The sequence below is a fragment of the Arachis stenosperma genome, chromosome 3, assembly GCF_014773155.1.
Source record: "Arachis stenosperma cultivar V10309 chromosome 3, arast.V10309.gnm1.PFL2, whole genome shotgun sequence".
NCBI classification, from domain to species: Eukaryota; Viridiplantae; Streptophyta; class Magnoliopsida; order Fabales; family Fabaceae; genus Arachis; species Arachis stenosperma.
In genome coordinates, this window is record NC_080379.1 from 162,743,586 (window position 1) to 162,769,843 (window position 26,258).

A 26,258-nucleotide genomic window follows, 5' to 3' on the forward strand; every position below is an offset into this window, starting at 1 on the left:
GTTGTTGGGCTGGGCCACGGTGTTGGGCTGAGTGGAAGCTTTCTTGGGCTTGGTGGAAGCTTTCTTGGGCTTAGGTGCTTCTGTGGTGGGCCGGGCTTCACGTTTCTTGGTCCTTGTGGGGGTTTTCCTGGTATGAGATGCTGGCATATTGGGTGGTGATAGTGTAGTATTCCTGTTTCTCCCTCCCAAAATTGTCTGACCAGGTGCCAGCTTAGGTGCATTCTTGTTGGCTCTTTTGGTTGAAGTTTGGGCCTACAATGAAAATGTAAATCATAGAGAAAGTTACACACATATCATATAGTAGTTAAATTATATAGATGGCTTAAATAATGGTAGTTGAACCCTAGAATAGCATGTCACAACCCCTCTTACCCTCTTCTTAGGCTGCCTGCAGCCGCTCTTCTTGTGACCAACTCCACCACAATTGGAGCATCTTTGGACTTCTCCCCTCCGTGACACATGAGTCTGGCTTCTATTGTCTTCATCTGCAGCCCCTCTTTTCCTCTTCTTCACCGATCTGTGGCTTGGCCTCCTGTATGGAGGTGGGATGACATCATCATATTGAGTCCTCTCCTATAGCTCCGGGCCGTTTACAGGGTGTATCACCTCCTGGTAGCACCTGATGTAGGCCTCCTTCTTGTAGCCGAGATTCATACAATGTACCCACCTTATTGGTACTTTCCCATGTCCTTTTGTGTCTTATGCACTGGAAACCTCTGCCCCCCCTCCTCAGCATCATACTCCCCATCATCAGCACCCATCCCTGCTCCTGCAATTACATGGTCCTGCTCCAATTCATCACTGTCAACTGCATCCTCATCATCCAAGTCACTTGTGACAACCTTTTTGCCCTTCTCCACATTACAGTCCTTTGGCACAGCATTATCTTCACTGAATCCACTTTCATAGTCGTACACCTCATCACTGTCAGTGAAGTGGATGTCTTCCACACTGTTTTCCTCTTCATTAGATGGCAAGTATGTTGGGTCATCACTGTCTTCACCACTGCTAACATCATCACTAACCGCCTCACGTCCCTCTTGGCCTAATTCCACTCCACCATCCTTATTCTCGCATTCTTGTTCACCAGCAACCCTAGCTCCATCACTGTTATCTACATTGCCTTCGAACACCACTAAATCCATACCACCACCCAAGGGTTTCTCACTCTGGCCACCTACCTTCTCTCCCCCCACGTCCAGAAAACCCACCTCCGGAAATCCCTTCGCATCCTCAACCTCATGCACCACAAACAGATCAATAAAGCCTCTCCTCCCTGCTATGGTAGACATTTCAATTGCCTCTGTGTCACCTACCAACAGCTTCGAGTGACGCTCATAATCATCCTCAGTTGGGTCTTTGTACCATAATGCAGAAATGTTGGATTTCAAATATCCAAGCTGTCTCAGTTCCTCGTATGCCTCAAACACACTCCACCGATCGCCGTCAATGTCCTCCACAACTGTACATTGACCCTTCAGGTACTTGAGCACACCATTTTCATATCCAAATAACCCTCCATGGTGCACCCGCATGTTGAAGAGCGCCATCTCCTTCCCGAAAAATCCTATTAATCAACACAGGGACTTAGTCAACCAAATATGAACATCAACAACTACAATCAGTTCAAACCCTATTAAGAATCGAAAAATTATATTCACATAATGCTTACCTCGCCAAGGGATTTTTGTTGGACGAAGCCAACTTAACGACCCAGGAAGTTTTCCGGCAACCTCTCTCAAGCTACCAATGCCGGACGTCGCAGGAAGGCCTTCCAAGGGTTTCGCACAATCGTTTCACACAAACGTTACACTCTGGGGTCCTATTCTCAGGCAAAGCGTGGCTTGGGAAAGGAAAATTTTCTTTCGCGGGAAGTAATACCAACCATCAAGGGCATTTTCGTATTAAAATTTTTTTTTGGTGGCAAAGGACTATTTTAAAACAAACCGGAATCTCAGGGACCTTTTTGAAGCGAAAAAAAGTCAAGGGACGAAATAAATTTTTGGCCCCAACGTTAGGGACCAAAATCATACTTAACCCTTAATTTTATCTCATCTAATTTTGACAAAAATAACACGATTTAATTATTATATGTATTAAATTTTAATTACTAAAAAATATTTTTAAAAAAAGATTATATATATTTTAAACGTCTTTATCTAAGTAGCCTCCTTCACGGAAAAAAAAGATAATGACTGTCCAAATTTCATTTTCCTTTTATAAGTTATATATAATTTTAAGTTTATTAATTCTTTTTAACATTTTTACTTTATTTTTTATTACAGAATTAATTTTTGGAATGGAACCTTCATGAAATTCAACCTAGCTAGTTTCGCTATTAGTGCTTGTGTTATCACATTCATATCATGTAGAACCCCGAGACAAATACGTAGTTTAACAATACGATTAGTCTTAATTATGCGAAGTTGCAATGTTATGAATAGTTGAATACAAATATGATAATGACGAGTCTAGATTGTAAATTTGTAATTAAGAATGAGTAAGGAGTTCCAATATAATAGTAGAATTGTGTCTAATATAAGTTTTTATTTAAAACAATTTAAGTGAAAACAATTTTATAGAATGGTTATTCTCGTAATACGCCTTAAGGTTTTTTTTGTTAGTATTACAAGTGTGAGGAGTGTTAAAATTAGTCCCACATCAAAAAAAGTAAAGAAGAGTGAGAAGTTTATAAGATGGGAGACTTATTAATTTGATAACTTAAGGTTTTGAGTTGGATGTGGTATTTTCTCATCTTATGTTATCTCACTTGATTCCTCTCCAAAATTTTTCCCTGTTCAAGAGAGGGTGCCAATATGAGTTTAGTTTGGGGGATTCCAAAACATTATAAGACTAAGGAATTAGGGAAGCAAATAGCAAGGAGATTAGGGGAGGTATTGGATGTAGACTTTTTTCTATGAGGGGGAGGGAAGCTAGAATAATCAAAGCTCAAATTTTATTAGATATGACAAAGCCTCTAAGGAGAGAAGTAAAGATTTCTGGCCTGAATAAAAAAGTGATTGAATTGTTGATTGAATTGTCGACTAAATATAAGATGATCGGATACTTCTGTAACTATTGTGGATACATCGGTCATGAACAACAAAACTGTTATGTTTTATTGTATGATACGGCTGATGGGGATGTAAAGGAGGAAAGATGGGGAGCATGATTGAAAGCGGAGCAAATTGGTCAAAGAAATAATGGAAAAAAGGAAAATTTAAATCCACATCGACCAAAGATTGATGCTGTGATGAAGGAGAAACCACAAATGCCTACTCCAATGAGTTTACTCAAAAGCTTTGCAAGTTTATTAATGTAAGACAAGGGAAAACTGGAAAAGGCTCAACAAGGGAAGAATACTCCTTTTGGAGAATCTAAAAACAACAAAACAAATAGAGTTGATGATATCAAAGCTCAAATTTTATTAGATATGACAAAGCCTCTAAGGAGAGAAGTAAAGATTTCTGGCCTGAATAAAAAAGTGATTGAATTGTCGACTAAATATGAGATGATCGGATACTTCTGTAACTATTGTGGATACATCGGTCATGAACAACAAAACTGTTATGTTTTATTGTATGATACGGCTAATGGGGATGTAAAGGAGGAAAGATGGGGAGCATGGTTGAAAGCGGAGCAAATTGGTCAGAGAAAGAATGGAAAAAAAAGGAAAATTTAAATCCACATCGACCAAAGATTGATGCTGTGATGAAGGAGAAACCACAAATGCCTACTCCAATGAGTTTACTCAAAAGCTTTGCAAGTTTATTAATGTAAGACAAGGAAAAACTGGAAAAGGCTCAACAGGGGAAGAATACTCCTTTTGGAGAATCTAAAAACAACAAAACAAATAGAGTTGATGATAACAAATCAAGGGGCGAGGAGGAGGTACAAGGAGGTGGAAGAGTGCTGGAAGAGTTGAGTGATAATGATATCTTAGCAATAACATATAATGATCATAGTATGGAAGGGAGGGTAGTTGGGGACAACAGTAGAATTTTCTATTTTGGATAGAATTCAGGTGTAGAATTAACAGTTAAAAAAAATTCTGCTTAAACAATTAGCCAGACATAAAAGAGGGAAGGCAGATGCACGGTCAGGAGAGAAGAGAAGGTCTTTGAATTTGGTGGAAGACGATACAATGTATTACGGAAGAAGGACAATTGCTGAAGGGGGTAGGTGCCAACCTTAATTTGGCATCCAAGGGCTTATGAAGATGATCACGTGAAATTGTTGGAATTTAAAAAAATTATTGACAATTTACAACATGCAAGAGATTACAAAATATGAATCCCTTGAGGTGCTATTCTTATGTGAAACCCAAAATAACGCTTCGTATGTTAGCACATAGTGTAAGAAGGTGATTTTTAATGAAGTGCATTGTGTAGACCCACAAGGTTTGGCGGGAAGTTTGGCTTTGGCTTGGAAGATAAGAGGTTCAGTTATAATGGAGAACAAAGCAGAATTTTATATCCAATTCAAGTGATAGACAATATGCTAAATACATCATGGACGGTACTTGTTCTTCATTTACATAGTTATAAAGGCTGAGGTGTAATCAATTTGGAGAACTAAAAGGCATCATTAACAATGCTGGCAAACATTATATGGTACTTGGGAACTTCAATGCAATCACAGCGTTCCATGAAAAAAAGTGAAAGGATGAAATCAGTAACTTCTATTGCAAGTTTTAATGAGTTTATTAATGAAGGAGGACTTGTGGACTTGGGGTTTGAAGGTAGCAAGTTTACTTGGACAAATAGACAGTATGAAGACAGTTTGGTAAAGGTGAAACTCGATAGGTGCTTAATATCTATGCAATGTTGGTACGATTTTTCAAGAGCTGTGATTCTTCATTTAGAAGATCACGATTCTGATCATAAACCTCTAATGATAAACTCGGACCTGGAACAGAGGAGAACTAAACAGAGATTTAGGTGGAAAGAGAGGTGGTGTGATGTTGGAGATGTTGTAAAGATAGTGGAAGAAACCTGGAAGGAAAGAATTGAAGTGTCCCTTATATATGTGCTTCACTCAAAACTTAAAAAATGTAGACACTGAATAGTGGAGTGAGAAAAACAGAAAGCCAGTAATACAAGAATCAAAATGCAAGACCTTAGAAGTAAGATCGAAGAAGAGAAGAATAAAAATAATGAGGCGGATGGGATCTTGATCTGAATGTTAGAGTAGAAATTGGAGGAGGTGTATTTAGATGAGGAGAGATATTGGAGAGAGAAGTCACGATCACAATGGTTGAAATGGGGGGATTGGAATACAAAATTTTTCACTCAAGAATCCAAGTCAGAAATAGATAAAACAAGATGCAAAAGTTAGAGGATGGTCAAGGGATGGGGAGGTCAGATGCGGAAGGAATAGCAGAAATTGCACAACAATATTTTCAGAGCCTATTCACATCTTCTAATCCTAGAGATTCGACAGCAAAAATTGAAGCAATTTCTCATAAAACAATGCATAGTACAAATTGGATTCTGGTAAGACCGGTTAGTCAACCAGAAGTTAAAAGAGCAGTTTATTCCATCAATCCCTTCTCTGCACCAGGGGATGAAAGTTTTACTACTAAATATTTTTAGCATTTCTGGAGGATAGTTAAGAATGATACAGTTTGGGCAGCTGCAAGCTTTTTCAATAGAGGAAGAATGCTAAATTCCTTCAACCATAATTATATTTGTTTGATTTCCAAGGTAAACAGCGCCTCTACTATGCCTCAAATCAGACCAATAAGTCTGAGTTCTATTTTCTATAAAATAATCTCTAAGATATTGGTTTATCATATGCAATTTATTGCAGATAGGATTGTAAGTGATAATTAGAGTACTTTTATTAGAGGATGGTTGATTAGTGACAATGTATTAATTTCTCATGAGTATATGCATTTTTTGTAGAATAAAAGGTTTTAAGAATGGGATACGGCCTTAAAACTCAACATGGGTAAGGCGTATGATAGAGTGAAGTGAAGTTTTTTGTGGAAAATGATGAAACTTCTGTGATAGATGGATTGGCTGGCTGAAAGAGTGTATTACTACTGAATCCTATTCTGTTACTGTGGATAGTCAACCTTAGAACTTTTTTAGGCCTACAAGGGGCCTCCCGTAAGGGGACTCCTTTTCCTTTATCTTTTCTGATTTGTGCAAAAGAATTTTTTCGTCTACTCCACAGAAGAGAACATAATAATGAGATTAGCGGGCTTAAATTGAACAGTAGATATCCTTTAACTAGCCACCCATTTTTTGCAGATAATTCTAACTTATTTTGAAAAGCTACAAGGCAAAGCATGCGGAAAATTAATGAAAATTATTCAGGTTCTTAGTGAGATAAGTGGCCAGGAAGTGAATTTGAACAAATCATCCATTTTTTTTTTATCAATGATATCCCTCAAGAGGAACGGATAACCTTATCTACTATCCTACGAGTCCCACACATTAGATTATAAGACAAGTATTTGGGATTATCATCAGTAGTGCATAGATAAAAAAAGGAGACGTTTGGCTACATCAAGGACAAAGTGACAAAGAAATTACAGCATTGGAAACGGAGTTTACTTTCAACAAGTGGAAGAGAGGTGCTTATAAAATCAGTTGGAGCTGCAATCCTAATATATACACTTGATTGTTTCAAACTTTCCACCACTCTCATTGATGATATTCGGAGGAGTATGATGCAGTTTTGATGGAGTCAGAAACAGAGTGAAAACAATATGCAATGGATTAAATGAGATATATTATACAAAGACAAAAGTCAATGTCATATGAATTTTAAGGACTTGAAAGCCTTTAATCTAGCAATGTTGGAAAAACAAAGATGAGACTGGTAACAATGACTAATTCACTGGTCTTTAAGGTATATGAAAGTAAGTATTTTCGCTTTTCTTCATTCCTAAACGCAAAAGCGGGTTTGAACCCTTCATGGACATGGAAGAGCTTATTTGAGGGTAGAAAGGTGCTAGAGGAAGGAGCTATTTGGTGAATAAGGGGACAATCGATAATGAGCATTTGGGAAGAAAATTGGATACAGAACCATTCAGTTATTTTAGAACATCAAATTTTGCAATTACAGACTAATCTATCACCCCCCATGGATGCTTTACCCACTTATTTTAGGTACAAATACCTATGAAAAGAGATTGAGAATGTTAATAGTCTAGTCAAATTAAAAGTCTTTCTCTGAAAAATGATGCATGGAGGTTTGGCAGTGAAACAAAAGCTACAAACCAGAATCAAAACTATAACGAAGACTTATCCTTGTTTTCATCAGTGCCCAAAATTAATGACCCATTGCTTGATAAATTGTCCACATTCTCATAGAGTCTGGTAGCTGGTGGACGTCCACATACCTCAAGTAGCTGATGATGCATCAATAGAGAATTGGTAACAGTGGTGGCTGGAGATCGTAAACAGTGTTCGCCAAGCTGAAAATGGCAAAAAAAAGTACGTTTTATTGTCATGGTGTTATAAAATTTTTGAAATGTAAGAGATAAATAGATTTTTGAAGACTTAGAAGTTTTTTCGCAAAAATTTTTTAATGCTGCATCAAGATTGAAGGATGAACAATGGCGTTAAGATGAATAATGGCATCAAGATTGAAGGATGGACATTCAGGTTTTAGTTAATTAGTTCAATTTAAAAAACAAATGCATTTGGTTTATTTTTTATAAGTAATTATTAAAATTGGATTTTTCTTCCTTCCTATTAGTTTAATTTAATTGAACTTAATATTTTGAGTATATATCCATTTTGGTCCTCAAAGAATTTTAGTGTGAACACTTTAGTCTTCAACTAAAATTAATTATTCGATTGGTCCCTAACAATTAACTCCATCAGTCACTTAGATCCTTTATTCCGTTAATTCTAATGGAGTACAAAATAGTCTCTCACAACTCTAACAGGGGACAAAATGGTCCCTGATCTCCTTTGTTCGTAAACGACACTGTTCTCTCTCAATTTTCATCATATCTCGCATAACACTAACAGTCCAACACTGTAACTTCAAACTACACAATGCACACTCTATAAATTTAATGTTCACAAGAAAAAAATCCTCAACTTGTTCTCAACCAATTCATACTCAGGAAACCAATGCCTATGTCTCTCAACTAGTTGTCGTCTTCGATGGATCACATGAATCCCTCCTCCTCTATCCTAATATTTTCATGACCACATTGTCCACCACTCCGATCGCTTCCTTCAGCTTCTTCTCCGAACAAATATTCAGTAATCGCTTCAGCTTTTATATGAGCGGCAACGGCGACATTGCTCGTTGTAATAGCTTGGATGCGAGGTCGAAGCTGTCTGCCAACTTGGACTCCGGAAAAGAAGAAATGAAGTACTCAGTGTCTATTTCAAATGAGAATTTGCATATGACGTCGAAGGAGAAACTTCTCATGATGTCCGAATGTCCAATAATCTATATTGCTTGCTAGAGAGTGGAGAAAGGCATGCCCTTGAAGTAGTTGTGAAACTTGGTCTTGAGGATGTCGTGGATGTTGTCGGGGTTGAAGGTGATGTTATCAAAGACGTGGAAGTGGATGCTTTTGGTGGGTGAAGCGCAGAGGAGTTGGATGTACCAGTCACAAAAATTTAGGAAGTGTGTGGTCCATGACATGTTGAGGTAGGTGCGACACGTGTGACAATTACACCATGGCTTAATCTTGCTTAGGGTTATGCGAGATATGATAAAAATTGGGGAAGAACACTGTCATTTTTGAATAAAGGGGTCAGGGATCATTTTGTCCCTTGTTAGAGTTTTCAGGGACCATTTTGTCTTCTATTAGAGTTGACGGAGTCAAGGACCTAAATGACTGACGGAATTAATTGTTAGGGACCAATCGAGTAATTAATTTTAGCTGGGGACTAAAATGTCAGGTTTGAAATTCTTTGAGAACCAAAATGGGTATATACTCTAATATTTTTTAGTTGATTTGGCCTTTTTATATTATCTTCCAATCCGATAAGTTAATAATTAGTTGATCCGTTGTGGATCTAAATGAGTTAATAGTCAAATTAGTCCCTAAAAGATAATACATTCTTCAAATTCGTCTATGAAAGATTTTTCAATCAAATTGGTTCTTCAAAGATTACGAATTAATCATATATGTCCTTCAGTTACTCCACTCACAATTTTTGTTAACGATTGATGATGTGAAATGTTAACTGATAACATACATGACACGTAACATGTTCAATTAGATGTTGACTAAATATGTTTACAAAAGTCTATCAAGTTAGTCAATAGAATAGATTTTTGTAATTGAAAAAAATGACTAAATTAATAAATTTTCATAAACATATTTAGTCAATATCCAATTAAACATATCAGGTATTATATATTGTATCAATTAACATTTTACAATATCAGTCTTCGAATAAAATTATTAATGGAGTGAGTCGAAGACAAATATGATTAATTCGCAATTTTTGAAGAACCAATTTAATTGAAAAAATCTTTCAATGATCAATTTAAAAAATATCTTATCTTTTGAGGACTAATTTAATTATTGAAAAAATATGGTGTCTTTACTATTAGTTAATAAATTGATAAATGCATAAAAAATAAAATTTAAATCTTATTTAATCGAATAAATAAACTGACTAACCCAAATTAATGGTTGAATTCACTACATGCATAACAAATGCTAATATCATCTACAAAAAGACAAAAAACCATAACTTTTAAAATAAAATTTTACTATCATTCTTGGATATAACAGTAAAGTTTACTTGATTATGTTTAACAAAATTCATCTATGAATATTAGGTTTAGTTGTAATTATTTTTTAATTCATTAATTTAATTTCTCAATATTTATTATTAACCAACGGTATATAAAGTGATATTAGTATAATTACTTGGAGTGAAGTGCCTAAAAGAGTACTTATTATTTATTAATGAATCTTTTGAAGAAATTCGAAAAAGATGTGAGTTTTTTTGCATGGATAGGTCAAACTTAAAATCACTTTTTAATTATTAACTAATGAATTTTTTAAAGAAATTCGAAAAGGATGTGGATTTTTCTGCATGCATAGATCAAACTCAAAATCACTTTTTAATTGTTAAACCAATTATACTTCTTTAATTTTTAACTGTCTATGCATGCATTGGCTGCTTTAATATGCGACATTCCATTAATTATTATCAGTTTATTATTCTGTGTGCCATTTTTAAGAATGATTGATGCAGCTCCATCCTATCTTTTTTTATGGTCTCTTTGATTATTGATTATTATATAGGTCATAGACGTGTTATGAACAGGTTGTGACAACATATGTACAGCTCACTTAACTTAGCTTGTATGTGTTAATATGTGTCACTAACTCACTGTGATAGGGGTTTGTTTTTAAGACGTCACTATGATAGTTGGTGAAGTTAAGATACACATTTGATTTGAATTGCACCGCGTCAATTTGGTTCTGTAATGATTTCGATATATTTAATTTAAATTCTAGTTTAGTATTTATGTTACTTCTTATTTCAATTTTTGTCACAGAATTATTAATAAATGTTGAGATATATTAATATTTATTTGATTAACTTTTTTTATTTATTTAAAATATAAATTGAAAATTTTTACTTTAAATTGTTTTTATAAAATATTTAAAATTTTAATTTTAATTTCACTTAATCATTTTAAGAGTTTTTTAAAGAATAAATTAAAAAAATTAATTATCATATTAGATAATTATTAAAAATTCAATAAAATAATTATAGCGTGAATCTATCTTAACACATTATTAATAATTTTAAAATTAAAGATGAAAATAAAATAAGAAACTAATATAAATCATAAAATTAAGTTGTACAACTAAATTAAATAAATTAAAATTTAATTTTAAAAATTAAATTAAGATGTGAATACAACTTTTAAGATCCATTTGAGTATTAAGTACTCTCGTTTTCATATGTTATTTATTTTCAATTAATCAAAGATAGAAGTATACAATCAATTTTACATTTTTACTGTCAAATATATAGGGAATAATCAAAGAGATACATACCCTACTAGGAAGAAACTATATAATAAGACGATAGAATAAATAAATACTAATAATACTAAGATTGATGCAATGTACTGTACAGAAGATACCAAAATTTTTATGAATTCATTGAAGAACATAAAAAAATATCTTCTCAATTACCTATGTTTGACTCTTTGGGCGATGCGTTTTGCAGATTATTAAATGCATAGAAATCGTCATCACGTTAAGAGGACAATAATGAGCCAATAATTAAAAAAAATTAAATATTTAAAATTGATTATTATTTATTTTTTTAAATAATTTTTTTGAATTTATCTATAATTTGTATACATTTAATTTATAATTAGATGATTATTTAAATATTCATTGAAATTTAAATAATAAAAATTTTAAATATTCAAAAATTAAAATTATGTTTTTTAAATTAAATAATAATATGTTCCTCTTAATAATATCACGACGCCCTAGGAGTAGAACTGTAGAAGTGTGGCGTTGTATTAATTCGTTGATTTTTGTTATAGTTACGTGTATTCCATATGAACGATGCACTACTGCAACCCAAACTCAAAGTCAGCTGTATATATCGTTATAGATAACAATTTTTTTGGTTAGAATTTTACTACTGAATATGATATTAATATTAGTTTTTATTACTTGAATAAAAACAAAAATTTGTTGAATCTATATACGGAGTTCTTGAGGATATTTTTATATAAACAAAATTTTCAATTCAAAAATAGGATTATAATTATTCACTTTTATATATCTATTAATAGATAGTTTAAATAAATATAAAAATATCATAAATAATATTTTTATAATTAATTATAAATACAATAATATTTTTTGAGTACACTCTTATATATTTATTATTAGAATAAAATATTATATATTTTAATTAAAAAAATATTTATCTTCAATTAAAATCGTAAATTATACTCCTGTATGTGTGTGCGTCCTCTCTCTCATAACAAAGGAATAAATAGATTAAAACAACTTATTTTTCATAATATCTAAATTGTATAATTTGTTAAACTTTCTGTTCCTAAACAAAAAGAAATCATCATACATGACTTTTCCAAGAGATACAGCTTGTGGGATAGAATATCATGAAATACATACATTAGTTTTAGAGTTACATAGACTTTTCTCCATGACTTTTGACATTCAGATTAAAAGGAGATAATATTGTCCTAATCAATAAATCTATTGCATGCATTTCATGAGTTTGCTTCATGTAGAAATTCTCATTTGACCTAAGGTTGAAAGGCTATAATATTGGTTTATTGAAAAAATATATCCATATTTATAAGAAATGTTCCAAGATAAAAATAAAATATTTAAATTTATTAGAGATATAATTATTTATTTATTTTTTAATTATTTAAATTTTTAGAAAAAATAGAGCTCGACATCGTATTCGAATTTTATGACCAAAAAATTTAAAATTTGATCTTTATTGAACTCTAATAAAAAATAATTTTAGCATAAGGTAAAGGAAAAACAAAAAGAAAAAAAAACTGTTAAAATTTAAACAAATTTAAAAAATACTCTTATTTAAAAAAGTGTTATAGAGATATAATTATTCCTATATCTTGCTCTTTCTATATCTGTGTGAACTTTTAAAAAAAATAATTTTATAATAGAATTAAAAAAAAGTTTAAAATAATAATAGTAAAAAATTGTGTACACATACAAAAGTATCTTTATATAAACCATTATTACTACAAGTGCTTTTTTTAAAATTACATATATACTTGTTAAAGATAACTTAAAAAGTATTTTTTTTTAAATTAGTTAAAACAAATACTCTGAAACATAAAAAATTTTAAAAATACAAAATATTCTGATACTATGAACGGATGAGTATATGATCAAGTACATAGGTTGATAGGTAAAAGGGTGGTTGTGTATGAATTCCTTGAATATTACGCTTATAGGTCTTTTTCAGCTGTGAAAGATAAACCAATATGGGAAAAAACAAAAAATAAATAAATAAATAAAAGTATGTAAAGCGTTTATATGCCCGGCTCCTTCATTCGTTAAGCAATCCAATCAGACTTTTTAGCAAATTAAAGAAGCAACTTGCTTTGAATAGTGATATAATAGAGCAAAAAAAAAAAAACAGAGGAAAAGAAAAAATCTAAAAAACAAAAAAAAAGTCATTGTGTCACATATTGAAGCTGACTACTACTAATTACTATATATGATGAAAGGCTAAAGCAAAACCTTTAATTTAAGTAGTTTGTTTGGAGTTTAAGAAATAAAAAACAGTAATAGGACTAGTGACAAGATATTAAAGCACGAAAGAATATATTTTGTATCCATAAGTGTCATAAGAAAGGGGTTATATAGACCACTCAAATTTTTTTCTTTTCTTTTAATTTTGTCTTAAAGGCTAAAACTTTTGCTTTCGCTTTCTTTTGTATTGGGTCTACAGTTTCATGGATCACTTTAATTAGGTTGGGTTATATATAGGACAAAAATCAATACTCTTTTCCTGTATAATTTATTAGTTTGGTAAGGTTAAATGTTTAATTTTTATACACTATTATTTTATACTAGAATTTTGTCAGACAATGCAAGTAGCATTATCATATGTTCGACAAGTCATATTTTGATCATTTTATGTTTTTGATTTCTAAAATATGCTGCTTCTTTTTTTCAATAATAACAACGTGATTTTCGGGTTACGCTTGATATTTTTACACTGATTTTAGGTTTAAAACTTTAAATCTACATTTAACTTTGTCAGATAGAAAAATAAATTGAGAGTATATCCATTTCCCAAGTGGCCTTTATTTGTTGTAAAATAACGTCAATCATTTCACACTAGCTAACATGAATTACGAGCAACCGACTCAAATTGGAAGAACCAACTTGAGAAGAAAGAAGAATCACAGGTGTTCCAGCCAGCATTAGCACGTGATCAAAGTCATAACTCATAACTGCCCAGTACCCACGGTTATAGTTAAGTAGGAAGCTTAATGTGTATTAAGGAAAAACAAAAGAGATAACGAGAAATATGTATATATAAGGGAACTTATCTTTTATTTATGGGGGTAAACTATTAAAATTGTCTCGGATTTTTTAATGTGCAAGCAAAAATGTTCTTCGTTTTTATTAGATAAAGATGTTATCAAAGGTAGCATTTGGTGAAGAGATTATAGAGACGAAAAAATTGAGACTGGAAGACAAAAATTGAAATAAATTTTAGTATTTTGTTTGATATAAAATAAAAGATAGAAATTAAAAATAAGAATGAAGTTCTAATTTAATTTGCACAAAAGATAAAATTGAAATTTAATTAATTAAAATGAGAATATTTTAGGTATAAAATGTTATTAAAGTTTCAATTTCTATCTCTAAAAATTTTAGTTTTTTATGTTCCTACTTTTTAGAGGTACTGAAATACTAAAATTTTGGAGACAGAAACAGAAATTTTAATACCAGTCTCTAAATCAATAAACATGATACTGAATTTCATTCTCTCAATCTCTATCTCAATACCTCAAAACAAACACTACCAAATATTTTAAAATGCCATAAAAATACCAAACGTTGGTATTAGCCCTTCTATTATCGATTTGATTCATATATAATTCAGATGATAAATTATTTGATAATGTGCTTCTTTTTTTACTGTGACATATTATTATTATTATTATTATTATTATTATTATTATTATTATTATTTTGCACATTTAAAAATTCATAGATAAAAGTGAAAAAATCATAAAGTGCAATCATGACTTTAAAAATAACAGGACTAAATTATTGAATGCCATAACATAATGGAAGTATGGAAGTTTATCATTCTACTCTAATAAAGGGAACAAAATTCTTTTTAATAGTTTATTTAACGTTTAACAGAATAAAAATGAATTTTACTAAAATAAATTTCAGTACCAATTTAATATTTTTATTCATCATAAAATACTTATAGAATTATTCGTAGATAAATTTTAGAAAAGAGAGAAAAAACATGATTTTTAATTTTATTTTTAAATAAACTTTATTTGTAATTTTAAAATAAAAATTTTAATTTTATCTTTTAATGATATTAATTTTTTATTATATATATTTTTTAATCACACCTAAATAAATTATTCTTAATAAAACTTTTTTGTGTTATACAATTATCTTTTTTAAAAAATAATTAACTATTAAAATAACTAAACTTTTCACAACAAAAATAATAAAAAATGATAAACAAAAAAATCAACCATCATGATAAGTTTTTGTATTTTTATTCATATTTTAATTATAAACATAAATATAATTTAATTATATTATTTATGAAACGTGACTATAGATATAGATAAAATTTAGTTATATTATTTATATATAGTTTTATTGTATTGCTTATAAAGTTAGATTATAATTATGATTGTATAATTAATTCGGTATTTTTGTATGTGTGGCTAATTGATGGTATTAAAATATTACCCTTAATTATAAATAAAAATTATAATTTAAAAAATTTAAGACTGAATTAAAAAGATACAAAAAAGATGATGTTAAAATATTCTGACTCTTTAAAGTATGAATATTTGAAATTCAATTAAAAATTATTTAAATTTAAACTCAACAAAAATTTATATTCAATGTATCTTGTATTAAATATATTTAATAACCTATTATATCATATTATTGAAATTAGCTTTTATAATATTAATTTTATAATAACACTTTATTAAAAAAAAAAACTATTTTTTTAGAATTTTTTAAAAATTAATTAATATTATATATATTTTGTTACACTACATTTAACTATAAAAATTTTATTTATTTCTAATACTTATATTAAAAATGAAAACAAATTTAAATTAGTGATGAATTTTAATCTATAATATAATAATAACATAGTAATTATTTTATATATCGTACGAATATAAATTAGTTATTTTTTATTTATAAAAATTTTAAGAGGCCTGAGTTTGTTATTGATATAACTCATATGATAAATTTTACTTTAAAATATATATATATATATATATATATATATATATATATATATATATATATATATATATATGGTAAATGCTATCCAACCCCCTCTAAAATAACATGTAAATTACCCTTCATTATGTGTCACATTGTAATTGGTCCTTATCTTAACCATAGTTGAGTTATTTTATAATTTATTATTCTTAAAATATCAAAGCTCCACTCCGTTAATTGAAGCACATTCCACTCCTCCATTTTTGTTCATCACTTCATCACCTAGATTCGGTCCTTCCAAGCACCGTTGCGTTCGTGACAAGAAGCACCAACGTCATCGCCATCTACTGTCTTCCCACACAACCTCTAATTAATGGTTAATTTTAGTTATTAAATTTTTTTATTAAAAAATATCTTTATTTAATTACGTGACGGAACATATATTTATATGTAAAATATAATATAATAAAATAAATCTATTCAAAGTATTTAAAAGTTTAATTAAAATTACGAACATACAAATATAATAAAATTTGTACTCCAAACAAATAAACATATTTTTTATCATACATATATTTTTTAAAAATAAATATATTATTAAAATTAATAACAGAAATTTAAAATAATAAATTTAACTTTCTTACCGTATTTTTTATAGTATTTTTATTTTTTAATTTATAATTTATTAGTACTTTATTATTTAATTAAAATTAAACAAATTATTTTTATGAAAAATTATTTTTGTATTATATTAGAGAAGAGACCAATATAGCAGTTTAAAAAATAAATTATATAAATATTTAAGAGATAAATATGAAATACATACCTAAAATAAATAAAACAGACAAAATGGGAGTACTATTGAAAAATGGAGAATTATTTTTGTCTGTTTTATTTATTTTAGGCATGTATTTCATATTTTTCTCTTAAATATCTATCTATATAATTTACTTTTGTATTTAAAAATTTTAATATTATCTATTTTTTTTAAATTATTTTTACATTATTTTTAGACTGTTATATTGGTCTCTTCTTTAAGATAATACAAAAATAATTTATCATGAAGATAATTTATTTAATTATTAATTAAATAATAAAGTACGAATAAATTAAAATTAAAAGAATAAAAATATTATAAAAATACTTGTAAGAAGTTAGATTTTATCATTTAAATTTGTGTTATTAATTTTAACCATTTATTATTTTTAAAATAATTTATGTACAATAAAAAATATATTTTTCTGATTTTAATTATACTTTTAAGTACTCTAAATAGAGTTATTATATTATATTTTACATATGAATATATGTTCTATCGTGTAATTAAATAAAGATTTATTTTATTAAAAAAATTATAACCAAACTAAACATTACTTAGGTATGTATTTCATATTTATCTCTTAAATATTTATACAATTTATTTTTTAAACTGTTATATTGGTCTCTTCTCTAATATAATATAAAAAATAATTTTTCATAAAAAAATTTGTTTAATTATTAATTAAATAATAAAGTACTAATAAATTAAAATTAAAAATAAAATACTATAAAAAATACGGTAAAAATTTGAATTTTATCATTTAAATTTCTGTTATTAATTTTAATAATATATTATTTTTAAATAATATATGTATGATAAAAAAATATTTATTTTTTGGAGTACAAATTTTATTATTATATTTGTATGTTCATGATTTTAATTATACTTTTAAATATTTTGAATAACTTTATTTTATTATATTATATTTTACATATAAATATGTTCCATCACGTAATTAAATAAAGATATATTTTTTAATAAAAAAATTTAATAACCAAATTAACCATTAATTACGTGGGTAAGCAGTGATTCACGCTAAAAAGAGGTACTGGCTATACTATACTGGGAAGAGAGGTTGTGTGGGAGGGCATGGCGATAACGTTAGCGCTTTTTGTCACGAACGCGACGGTGCTTGGAAGGACCAAATCCAGGTGATGAAGTGATAAACAAAGAATGGAGGAGTGGAATGTGCTTCAATTAACGGGAGTGGAGCTTTGATATTTTAAGAATAATAAATTATAAAATAACCCAACTATGGTTAAGATAAGAACCAATTACAATGTGACACATAATGAAGGGTAACTTACATGTTATTTTAGAGGGGGTTGGGTAGCATTCACCTATATATATATATATATATATATATATATATATATATATATATATATATATATATATAGACGAGTGTGACATATTTTTTTATATAAATAATTTTAGAAAAAAATCTAATAGTTAATTTATTATTTTTTTGGTTTTAATCCAATCTAAATATTTTTCATTATTTTTGAAAAAAAATTTAAAAATTTAATAATATGTAATGAAGAATACTGAATAAATTATACAAAAACTAATTAAAATACAACACAAAAATATCTTTAACAAAAGATAAAATAAACATTTTTATTTAAGTGTTCAATTAACAAAGATACATCACATTAATTCGTATCGATACCTGATATATTCATTAAAAAATAGAATTTTATATAAATTTTTAATATTCTGATATCTTCTAACTAATGGTATTCTAATTTCTAACTAATTAAATCCAACAACCCTAATATGTGTACTAATTAATTAAATCAAAATAATTTAATACGTCAATATTTTAGCATGTTCTCTAACTACTTAAATCGAATAGTATCCAAAATATCACACATTACATATATCTAAATCTTTTACAGTTTATATATTTCTTAATAATTTAAATAAAATAAATCCTGAAGGTGCATCATAAATCATAAACTATCTAGTATTAGTAGCTTAGCGTGTTCAACAATAATGACATGGAATGGGGACATATTCTCAATCAGTTGACGGGTCACTTGATGAATGAATTCATTGCATGCAATTTAATGCTAATTTTGTTGTATGCATGCATGCAATAAATAACAAAATAAAATTAAGAGACATGTTAAAAAGTAAAAACCTTATAATAGTAAAGATGTTCTTTTAAAAATTTTATCCTTTTAGTCTAAATGATTTTTCAAATTTTTTTATATAGCAATCATGCACGTTTGTCCCTGTCCAGTTCTCCATCCACGCCGTTTATATTTTCACTTATTCGTGATTTTTTATTTTTTTTGTAAATTGTAAACATTTTAAAACCAACACATTTTTTTAAGTTAAAGCCTATATATTGTTTTAATTTTTCTAAAGTGTAGTCATTTAATCAAATAGAAAACGAAATGAAGGGTAGAAAAAGCAATGCACAATTGAAGAAAAGGGAAAACTGAAAAAGAAAAAAAAAGTTGGGGGGGGGGGGGGATGCAATTGAAGAAAAGAAAAATGCTGGAAACTCATGTGCAGTTGACTTCATGTAAAGTTGATAGCTGGAAGTCGTTAGATGATTTGACTAATTTGACTAAATTTTCATCTAACGACTCTTAGCTATCAACTTTACGTGAAGTCGACTGCACCTGAGTTTTCACCCTAAAAAGCAAATAAAAACAATAAATCAACAAGAAAAATGTTTATGAATAAAGAATTCTGCAATTATGCTTTTTTATTAGTGAAAATTAAAAAAATCTACAACCAGTGCAAAAGAAAAAAAAAATCGTAATGAGCGAAGATAAGATAGTGTATGTGGACAAAAAAGATGAGGTTGAAAATTTTAGAAATTGATTCAACTGAGTAAAAATTTAAGAGTAGACTATTTAAGAAATACAATTTAAGAAGCTATTTTAATTACTTACTCAAAATATTGTCAACCTACTTCTACTGCGAATCCAATAAATATTAATTTCTCGTTAGTTCATCATTTTTCCCTCTTTTACTCCATGAATTTCGTTTGCAGAATTAGTGTATGTAACGTAATTCCGTAATGTATTTTACAAATTTGTTATTTTACTTGAAAAGATATCAATATCATTTTAGAGTAATACTTATACATAATCAACAAAATTTATTATTTTTAGCCAATATTTAATAATATATATATTTTAAATATTGAATTTTAAATTCTATTTTTTAATAATATAAATTTAAATATTAACCAAATTAATAAAAAATATTGATCCTTAATATTTTTTATCATTTTATTCTGTCAAATGATGAGGTGTGTTATGTTGACCCCAGTTCTACTCTATATCACTTTCGGCAAGACTAGTAGTGCTGACCTACAAGATTAAATGTATTGTGATGTATTTTGTCACATCATCAACATTGAACGTTATATTTAAAATAATACATCAGAATTTAATAAAATAAATTAATAACAGTGATTAAAATAGAAATGTTTAAAATAAAGATGAAAAGCTTCTTTATATATGTACATATATTTAACAATGAGCTTTTTTAGTTTGAAAAAACAAAAGTATTTTTTATAACATATATTTAATTTTACAGAAAAATATATTGTCAACAAATTTGAGAAAGTAAAATAAATTAGGGTAAAGAATTATTTTGGTCCTTAACGTTTGAGATGAATCTTAGTTTGGTTCCTAACGTTTCAAACATTTTATTTTAGTTCCAAAAATTTTTAAACGTCTTATTTTTATCTAAAAACAGTTTTAAGCGAGTTTAATAATGTTGTCTCACTATTAAATTTGACACAAACAATTCGCATATTAAAGAATAAATAACATTCAATTTCAGTATGTAAGTAAAATCGATGAACCAACGATCATTAATATAAAAGTTTTTCTTTTAATTTTGAAGCATTAATAATTAATTGTTAGGATTTAGAGTTTTATACAACAAGAAAATTGAGAAAAAAAAAGTGTTACAAAAAAATTTTGATTATATTTTTCTATTGTAACAAAAATATATGACTTAATTAGTAATGTTATTAACGTCCATAACACTCATTTCGTTAACTATTATTGTCAATTTTAATTGTAAGATCACATTATATTTATTTAAAATTTTTTGAGATTGAAACAAAATATTTAAAATATTAAAGACCAAAATTAAAATCCAATTCAAACGTTGGAAATCAAAATATATAGTACTTTACCCGATAAATTAATGTCTTTATGAAAAGTATTCATTATAAAAAACCATAAAATTATATTATAAACCATACCCTCCTGAGTGTGATGTATTTAATATATAAGGATTAAATGGCTTGGGATGAATAGGATTTAGGAAAACGCTGATGTGGTTGTATTTAAAATTTTAAATATTACTCTGTCCGTTAAATTAAACTTTAAAATAGGCATTGAGATTAATAGTATATATTAAAATACTCTCTAAAATTTTAATTATATTAATTATATTTTTAAAATTAACAGAAATATACTATATTATTTTTTAAATATTTTTTTATCATAATACTTAATTATGTTAGGATATTATTAATTAATGTCGTTATATGAGTATATTTACAACATAAAATATCTTTTAATTAAATTATTTAATTAGCTAAAAGACCACTAATTAATAGAGAACATTAAAAAATGATTAATTAATTTTTTAAATTTAGATATTTTTTTAGTTAAATTTAGATGTTATTATATTAGTTAAAAGACCATTAATATCTTTTTAATGAACTTATTTAACAGCTTAATTCTAATATTTAATTACATTAAATACTAGAAATTTATGAGTTATTAGATAAGGTTATTAACTTTTATAATTTAGTTATCAACACATTGTTCTCGTTGTAATAAGAAACAATAATTGGAGGCATTGTTGTAAAATCTGTAACAAGAATTTTGTTATACAGCTCTTCTTTTTAATCACTATAAATTTGAGCATCATCTTTTGTTTTGTCGTCTACGCCATTTGATATGATGACTTAAAATAAAAACTCTGTTATATTATACTTTACAATACTGAGATAAAAATTGAGAAACTGGCATGTATAATTAGTAAGATCATAATATAAATCAGACTATTATTCAACTGAATATATTCTTAAAATATGATTGGTACTAATTAAGTATGTGGTTCTTTAAATTTATGGACCTCCATACAAAATTACTCATAAATCATATCATTTAATATATAACAGAATCAATATTTATTTGTTGATTTTTGTAAATTGTAAAGAATGACATTTTATCATAATTTAGATTTGGCTAAAGTGTTAATACACAAGATTCCATGCACACCAAAAAAAAAAAAAATGCTTACATCGACAATAATATTTTAGTCTATCAAATTCTAAAATTCTTTATTCAGTGTTTTTCTAAATGTTGTAGTTTTTCACTCTTATGAGAACATCTTTATTACTCCTAAATCTATGTCCTATCTAAAATTCTACACTTTTATCTTTGTTATAATATCTTTACATAAAAAGTATATATATATTCTACTACTTTTATATATGTGAATTTTTACCGCTAATATAATTTAAAAAAAATGTTGGTATAAATCATAAATTCAGATCCCAGTATTTTGATGTTGGTTCAGACATACGTGTGCACGCACGCGCACATGCATACATATATATAGTTAATATGTGTTTTCAAAATATATATCAAATTTATTATTCGTGAAATATTTTAAATTTTTTAATAAATATGTTGAAAAATTAATTTTTTTATTTTAATAAAAGTTTTCAATTTTAAAATATATATTTTTAAGATATAAAATAGATATAATTAGACAATGATATAAAATATGATACACTATAGTAGTATATTAAAATTAAACTGTACATGTATATAATAAGCACTATGAACTTGGACGGTGGTTTGGTTTTGCTTCTTGAATGACATAAGACCTCAAAATTAATGCTATTGAAGGAAGTAAGAGAATTCTAAAAGGTTGGTTTTGCTTCTTGAATGATATGAGACATCAAAATTAATGCTATTGAAGGAAGTAAGAGAATTCTGAAAGGTCTAATTAAAAGAATAAATGCTCAAATTAGTCTTTTGAAAAGATTATTTATTTTTTAAATTAGTTTTTAATAAAATTTTTTAATTAAATTTGTTATTTAAATATTTTAAATTAGTTTTGTTAGTTTTTTCACCATTTTCATTATTAATAATATCAAAATTTGTTGATATGATACGTTAGATAACATTACAATACACACCTAATAATTTTAATTGACTATTAACATAATTAATTTATAAAATTATATTAAATCAACTTTAAATTGAGAGATTCTAATACCTCAAGTTTTTTCTTTAATTAGATTTTGATTTGATCTAATTTTATAAATTTATTATGTTAATAGTCAATTAAGACTTCTTGGAGTGTGTTGTAGTATTACTTAATGTGTCACATTAACAATTTTTGATACCATCAATAAAAAAATTTATAGAAAGACTAACATGACTAATTTAACTATTTACTCTTAATTAAAGGGTTCAACTAATATGTATTCTAAGGACACATGATAAGTTTACTATTAGTAAAAGATTTTAAATATTTTTATTTAATAGATACAAAACAAATGTATTGAAAACTTAGTTTTGTTATATTTCTAATAAAAATATTTTTATTTTATAATTTTAACCTATATTCTTAGAACACATGATAAATAAACCTTTAATTAAAATAGAGTTTTAATAAAGGTTCATGTTATATTATTGTGAAAAAACAAATTTAGCTAACATGTGAACTTACCATTAGTACAAAATTTTAAATATTTTTAATAAATTTTTTACTAATAACAAGCTTTATCATGTACTCTTACAAAGTTACAATATATGTTAGCTAAACCCAAAAAAAAGGGATAAAGAGATAAAGCTTTTACGATACCTAGGTATTTATTTAAAGGAATATACTATTTTATTTATATTAAAATCAGTTTGGATTGATTTTTTAATTTTTTTAATAAATAAATAATTTATTTAAGTATTATTAAATTGTTAAAAAACATAATAAAAAAGGATCTTTTTATATTGTTTAATGTGTTTCACAAAATTTTAATAGTAAAAATAAAAAGTACTAGAAAGATCATTTTTTTAGAAACTATAATTATTGTTAGTTTTTAGAAAAAATAAATAACTTATTTTTATAATAAAAGTTTTTTTTAATATATCTAAATAGGTTTAAAATTAAATAAAAATATTTTATATTTGAAAAACATATTTATTTTACTCAAAGTAACATATATTTTTTTATAAATTATATGTTAAAGAAATTTTTTATAACAAATTTAAACACCAAATCCTTTTAAATTCCTATTATACAGTAGTAGATATACAAGAAATTTACATATTTTTTCAATAAATAGAAGGGTTAATTGTCATAGGTGATATAGAAGGGTTAATTTCCAAATTGTTTTGATATGACATATCAACAAATTTGATCAAAACATGCTCTAACTTGTGCAAATTCTTCTAATGCTACAAATTCTTGCAACTACGTGCAAATCAAATATTATAGAAAATAATCCGACACAAAGAAATTTATTTGATCAGATTAGAAAATTATTTGTAATAATAAACTTTTAGTGACAATATTATGACTAGTGTTTCTTTTAGTTGATTTATTTAAATGAAAATTATATATATATATATATATATATTTGTTATTATGCTATATATTATAGTGACAAATTATATAAGATTTGTGACTACTAAAAATTTTTTATTGACGAATGTTATAATTATCTCTAAAATCATTTTGTAACAACATATAACACAGCTAATGTATAACTTTTGGTAAATGTGCTACTATTTTTATTATGGTTAAAATAAAATAAACTATCAGTAATTTTTTCTTGTAGTGATATTGAGTGAGAATTATAAGATACTGACATAAGAACGATATTGATTCTTTTTGTCGACATCCTTGCCATTTACGACTAAAATACAAATTATTTATTTTTATGATTTTTAAAATGATAATATATATAATTTTTTTAAAAAATATCTCTAAATTTTATTTTATTTTAATTTTATTCAAATTTTTTTTATTTTGTTTCAATTGTATCACTGCCAATCAAATTTTCAAAAAATTTAATAACAATTCAATAATAATACTTGATAATTAAGAGTCCGTAATAGAACTATGTGTGATTTATTTGTATTGAAGGTTATTCTTATAAAATTATTGTTATATTATTTTTAAACTTTTTAAAATATTAAATAAAATGATATATTTGATGTAAATTGAAAACTTCAAAAATAAAATATTTTTTTTGACAAATTTAAGGGATAAAAGTATATTTTATTTTATTTAAAAGAGCAATATTAGATAATTAATTTATTTTGGTCAATATTAGATAATTTTTTAAAATTATTTTATTTTTTAAATTCTAAAATTTAAATTATTAACTTTTAATCATAAATACTAAAGTTGACTAACTAAAGGTTGGTTCTAATATATATTTTTTTAATTATATTGCCATCAAATCACACGGCTGAAAGCTGGTATATATGACATTCCAGATGTACATACATAGTACTTTTATTAGGAACAAATGCAAATTTGTTAAATAGTAAAAGAAAAAGAAGAAGGAGATTTTGTGTTAACATTTTTGTTAAATTACTCTTCTATTAAGAGTCGATTTATAAACAAAATGTTACAAAGGCAATAACTTTGAAATAAAATTAATGGAAAATCGTTAATGAGATCTCTAATTGTATTTATATATAAAATAAATTAAATAATATATATTCGGATTTCAGATAGATTAATATTTTCTAGTACGTGAAGATCAATGTATTAAATAAGAGCATATATATCAATTATATCTATATATACACATAGGTTGATTATTGACAATATATTTTTTTAAAATACGAAGTAGCTATATATATATATATATATATATATATATATATATATATATATATATTAATTATTTAAAAAAGATAAAGAAAATGGTGAATCTATTGTGTTGATATCATTGTTTCTTATTATACACTTCAATTCCTTCAGTTTTTTTTTTATCACCTTAATTTGACTCAATGTATTGTAGAATTATTAAAAAGTTTAAAATTAAAAGTAGAATTCAATTTTAATGTATTGAGAAGAATAAAAAAATTTCATATAATTATTTAATTAAATTTATATTTTTAAATAAATAATTTTTGAATATTAAATTTGGTTAAAGTTAATTATTTTAATTAATATGATAATATATGATTAGATAGCTATATAAAAGTTTTTAGATTATATATATAAATTAAATTCGAAGTAATGTAAAGTCCTGAGATTTTAACTTTTTAATATTAGATTCAGACGAGTATTATATATCTTTAAAAGTGATTCTTTATGTGTTATACTGACGATGTTGTTTTTTATTTTTATAATAAAAAACGACGATGTTGTTTTCTATTTTCATAATAAAAAAAATAAAATGACGATATAATATTTTTATTTTAATAATTTTTAAAAATATAAATAATAAATATAAAAAATAAAACGGCAATGACG